This window comes from Bos mutus, chromosome 19 (genome assembly GCF_027580195.1).
Source record: "Bos mutus isolate GX-2022 chromosome 19, NWIPB_WYAK_1.1, whole genome shotgun sequence".
Lineage (NCBI taxonomy): Eukaryota > Metazoa > Chordata > Mammalia > Artiodactyla > Bovidae > Bos > Bos mutus.
Window position 1 is genome coordinate 14,108,351 of NC_091635.1, and position 5,720 is coordinate 14,114,070.

Genomic DNA, 5,720 nt, shown 5'->3' on the forward strand with positions numbered 1-5,720 from the left:
GGAGGGAGGGCTATGGGCGAATCCGACTCCTTTGTGGAATGAACTGGAGGAAGCCAGAGAGCTGGAAAGAAAGGAATTGAATAGCTCTGTGATGGAGACAATTTTGCTAGAAGCAGGGGCCCAGCTATACTAAAGTTGTGTCAGGAATTAAAATGTCCTGAACTCAGACCACACAGAATAAATTCCAGATGGAGTGAGGTTGACGTCTAAAAACCAAACTATAAAGCACTCAAAAAGTATAGACAGCTTTTGGAGAATGATACCAGGGAAAAACCCTTAGAAGGAATGAGTGAATTATGGGTAAATTTTATTGAGTGCCTCTTATGTGATAGGCACCCAGCTAAGCATTTTATCTACAAAGAAGAGCAAGGCAAACTTAAAAATAAGAGCCACTTCTGTTTGTCAGCGACACCATGAACAGCTGAAAAACAGATTGGGAAACCGTATTTGCAACGTGAGGGACAAGGTTAGGTTCCTTAATGTATAAGGAACACTTAGAACTCAGGAAGGCACAAATCTAGATAAGAGGATCAGGGATAGGAATAGGCAGTGCGTAGAAGTACTACAAATGGCCAATAGAAATATTCAACTTACTAATAGAAATATGCAAATTAAACACAAACTTTTTTTTCTTACCTGATTTTCCCCTGTTGACAAAAGCACTGGGAAATAGGCATGCTTACACAATTTTTGGTAGGGATAGATTGGTGTATAACCTTCTTGGAGGACAGTCTTGACAGTATGGATTGTTTAATATGCATATTATTTGGCCCAGTGCTGCACTTCTAAACATTTATCCTTAAATAAAAGACTATTAATGTCTCTCCTCAAGTATGCCCCTGCCCCAGTCTTGCCTGGGTCAGCAAGCAGGGAGGGCTCCACAGTGCCTCCAGTGGTTCCCGCCCTAAACCCAAAAGCCATCTTTTTGACTCTTCCCTTTCTCCCAGCCTCTGCTCAGTCTGTCTGCCAGTCTGTTTGTTCTGCCTTTCAAAATGTGGTGGAATCCAATCATTCATGACTGGCTCAGCCACCATGGTTCACCCCACCATCGTCTTTCCCACGGGGTGCCACGGTAGTCCCAGACCCTAGTTATTTCTGTTAGAGTTTGCAAAGCAGCTAGAGAGATCTTTTAATCGTATCTCTCCCCTGCATGGAATTCTCTTCAAAGGATCCAGACTCCAGACTCCCCTGCTGACTCTGTTCTGTTCCAAATCTCCTGTGCTCTTTAACTTCTGACCCCTGGTGACCAGAACTCCATCTCATTTTAAATTCACTTTTTGCTCTTAGAAGAACATTGCTGACCTGCTGGTTGATCCAGAACTAGATGTCGCTCATTCTTGCCACATTTAAGGCATTTTTTGCATTATTCAACTTGTTTATTCTACTTCATAGCTGGTCAGTAGAAGAACATTTTTTGTTTCTTACTTCCAGACCTTTCAGTGAGTTAGGTCTGTTCCTTTATGTCAGTATGTGTTCTACTCGGATGTCATATCCAGTGATGCCACCAGATCTCATCCTCTGCTGTCCCCTTCTCCCTATTTAAGTAGCATCTTTTTGCATTCAACTCTAACCCAAAGTCTTTTCAGATCATTTAAAGAAATCCCGGGGCTATCTCCTTCAGAATGGACTGCTGCTCAGTCCAAGGGACTTGAAAGTCTTCTCATTAGTTTTTTGTTTCTTCACAGTTCTCACATCCATACATGACCACTGGAAAAACCATAGCCTGAATAGAATGTTGCCAAATTGTCTCTGCTTTTGAATATGACTTTGTTATTCAAGGAGTAAGCCTTTTAATTTCTCTTCCTTTGCCAGCCTTTTGGAACTTTGTTATTCCTGGCTTTCCTCCAGCCTCAAATAGTGCCTGGCACATAATAGGCATGTAGTAAAAGTTACTCGAATAAATGGGTGAACGAATAGTTGGACAGGTACATAAAAATACACATAGAAGGATTTTTACTGCAACATTGTTTCTAAACAATACTGTTTGAAATTATAAGTCACGTATTTACTAAAAGGAATTCTATTTAATAATACAGGCTTTATTAGAATAAGACTTTTTAATAGGTTAAGTCCCCTAACTCCCTATTGGCAAACTCCTGAGGCACCGCAGCACCCACAGGGATCCAGTGAGAGATTTTTAAATTTTAGGAGAAGCAGAGCTCATCTGCCTGATGCCTTGGGAACCACTGGATTGGGCAGCTTTCTTTTCAGCATTAGATGGCGCCAGATCCCTTTCGATGACGTCATATCTTTGTGAAGCTGGGGTTTTAGCAGTGGCTAAATACTGGGCAAGAATCAGTGTGGAACCAGAGAAAAGAGTGGTGTCTGATTCTAAGATTTTAGAAGCATGGTGTGCAACAGGTGTCATAAGTAATTGTGATTATTCTGGGATAAGTAAAAATGTCATTTTATAAGTAAAAATGTTATTTTTATTTTAATACATTAAAATTTGTCTCAGTTTTTGTGTGTTGTTTTTTCAAAGGGCTGTTAAGTTGGTCTCATGTAAATCATTACTAGGTTGTTTGGATCTGGGTATTTAACAAGTGGATCTCTTTTGGCTGTGAGAGGTAGTGAGGCAGTAAGGGCATTGTGAACTGCTAAAGTTTAGGAATCTGGAAAAAGAAAAAGGTTCCTCAACAGTATGTAGAATGAAGCTCCGTTTATGGAAGAATGGGAATATATTTGTATTTTTTGAAAAGCATGGAAGGCTGTTCACAAAATTTCACACGAGGCATCATCTCTGGTGTGTAGGCTTTTCCAAGACTGATTTTGTTTTGCAAGGCTTACCGGCTTACCATTTATATCATACTTCGTCTTAGAGGGAATAACAAAGTTCCACCTAGGCCTGCCTGGAGACAATATTAAAGCCTCTTGGGACGTCTTGACAGTAGTGTATTTGTTGAAATAGAGAGGGCTCTTGGGTTGACTATTTTTTGCTGTTTGAGACATCTTGACAGTAGTGTATGTGTTGAAATAGACAGGGCTCAATTAGGCCTGACTGCCCTGGAGAAGAAATGGCACACTCAGTCTTTTGCTGTTTGAGGAAGGTTTTGGCTGTTGCCATGGGGTCAGAGGGACACTTGGCTGTTGCCAAGTGAGGGGAAGGAAGCAAGGAGGGTTGCTGCTGAGGCTTTATGCAAAGCTTGTACAGAGTCCAGGGAAGTGGGCTCCTGATTACATTTGAAGGCGTTGTCCCCATTCATTAAAAGCAGTTGTCCACCATGGAAAGTATAAGTCAATTTGTTGATACTCCAACTTATTCCAGGAAGAATTTAAAACAGTAATAGACTCTTTTAGGTGGAGTGTGGGCTACAAGGGTGAATCAGAAGGTTATCCTGGTCCTCAGATTATTTATAACTCAGTGAGGGGTTTCCTATACATGCAGCAGGTGTTCACTGAGCCCCTACCCTGTGCTGGTTACTTTACCAAACAAATGAAACGTGATCCTTGCCCTCAAGGATTACAGTCCAGTGGGAGAGACAGATGTGTAAACAAGTAATTAACGTTGGGCTGAGAACTTTGCTGGGGTGTAGATAAGGCTAGGAAGAGTTGAGAATGCTCTCTAAAGAGGTGACATTTGAACTGGGCCTTGAGAATAAGTTTGCTGGAAGGAGAGCATGTGAAGAAAAGGAACTTTGAGAACTCTATTGTAGTTGGAGCAGAAGTGTTGAGCCCTTGGAAGTCAAACCTTTACCATATGGGCAGTGCGAACCGATGGATGAAGGATTGGGGGCTGAAGTATTTTGTGTGTAATCCAAAATATAACTTAGGTAGAGGGGTTAGTCCAGAACATTCCAGGACAGCCCCTGGCCCACTCTCAATGCCTGGAGGCAGAGGGAGTCTTTAGAAGGTGGCTGGCTTGGTGAGCATGGACTTGGAGCAGAGGGGCGTGAAAAGCCTTGAGTGTGATTTCCTTTGGGCCTGTCTCTAGTGACCTCTGGAAGCCAGATTCAGGCCTGCTCCTGCTTCGTTGTGTTTGATTCAAGGCAAGCAAACCCTTCTGTTGTGTTTCTCACGAGACACGATGCAGCTGATGGGGTCTGGCTTCGTGAATTTAGTCAGCACAGGACCTATCTCCTTGAGATTTCATCAGGTCATCTGGATGAGCATTGTGGATGTTCAGAACCTCTTAGCCCTGTATCTGTAGACCACAACCCAGCAGTGGCTAATCAGATTTCATTATGAGAGGATCATTGGTTTGACTATAAGGGAACAACCTTTCTCTTTTCAAGTTCTTTGAGGGCACTTCCCTGCAGTGGAGGGTCCTAAGCAGTTTAGATCAGTTTCACATGATCAGGATAATAGAGGAATGCTACCTGCCCAAGAGATGCTTAGAATCTATGAGGAAGACAAGCCCCAGTAGATAACTTCATTGTGTTATGAGATGTGCAGTGATGGAGGGGTGTGGAAGCATGGCAGGGGCACCAGTCTGCCTGGGGAGGCTGTGTAAAGGCTTTCTGGAAGAAGTAGTGCCTGAGCTGAGTCTTTTATTTTTTTAATTATTACTTTTTGGTCTTTGTTGGCGTGCATGGGCTTAGTTGCCCGGCAGCATGTGGGATCTTAGTCTCCCAACCAGGGATTGAACCCGTGATCCCTGCACTGGAAGGTGAATTCTTAACCACTGGAGTACCAGGGAAGTCCCTGTATCATATTTTAGATTCCACATATACGTGATATCATATGGTATTTGTTTTTCAGTGTTTGACTTCACTTGATATGATTATCTTTAGGTCCATTCAGGTTATTGCAAATGGCATTATTTCATTTTTCATAACTTAGTAATATTCCATTATATATATGTATCACATCATCTTTAGCCATTCATCTAAATGAATGATGAGCATTTAGGTTGTCTTGGCTGTGGTGAATCATGCTCCGGGTGACCTTGAGTTTAATTGTTTCCGCTGCAGTACCGTAGGATGATGAGCATATGTTTGGAATCAGAGAGAGCTGGATTTGACTTCTGCTGGCTCCTTAAGATTGAGGCCTTGGGCAGTCACTATATAGCCTCAGGTTTCTCATGTCAAAGAGATAGGAATTCACTTACATCAGGTTAGTGGTTAGGGTTAGACAAACAAGGTACATTAGGTATGTTTAGTGCCTGGCATGAAATTGACACTCAAACTAGAAGCTTTTATTAAATTCTTTTGAGTTCTTCTCTGTGGAAGTTTAGTGGACCAAAGCTTAACTAATTTTAAAGTTTCTGGTGTTCAGTGTGTGAAAAGTTGCCATGGGTTTCCTTGAACAGCTCAGAGCAAAAGTCTCTTCTTGAGGTTGTACCTGTTTCTGAGCTCTGCCTTCTCTCCCCTTCCTCCACTGAATTGATCCCATTGAGTCCTGGCTGTACCTTCCCCAGGATTCTCACCAAAGGCCAAAACCCTCAAGCCATCTCCTGAGGCTCCAGGGTTCACCCTGAAAATTTTCTGTGCTCCAGACAATTTTCACCAACCCTTTGCTCTAGTGCTCCCTCCTTCTGTCTTATCCTAAAATGTCTGAACATAGAAGGGATTCAGGCTGGCCCAAGCCCTTGAGAAAGAGGAGGTGACAAGGATATAGGCAAAGAGTGCCTAACTTTAGGAGGTGAGGTTAGAGTTGACAAGGCATGTCTTGGGGCAGCACACCTGAGCTGTCAAGGTGTGGTGGCCATACGGGGAAGTTCCTGCCAGGGACCCCAATTCTGGCCTTGGTTTCAGCTTTGGGAAACAAACAAGACATTGATT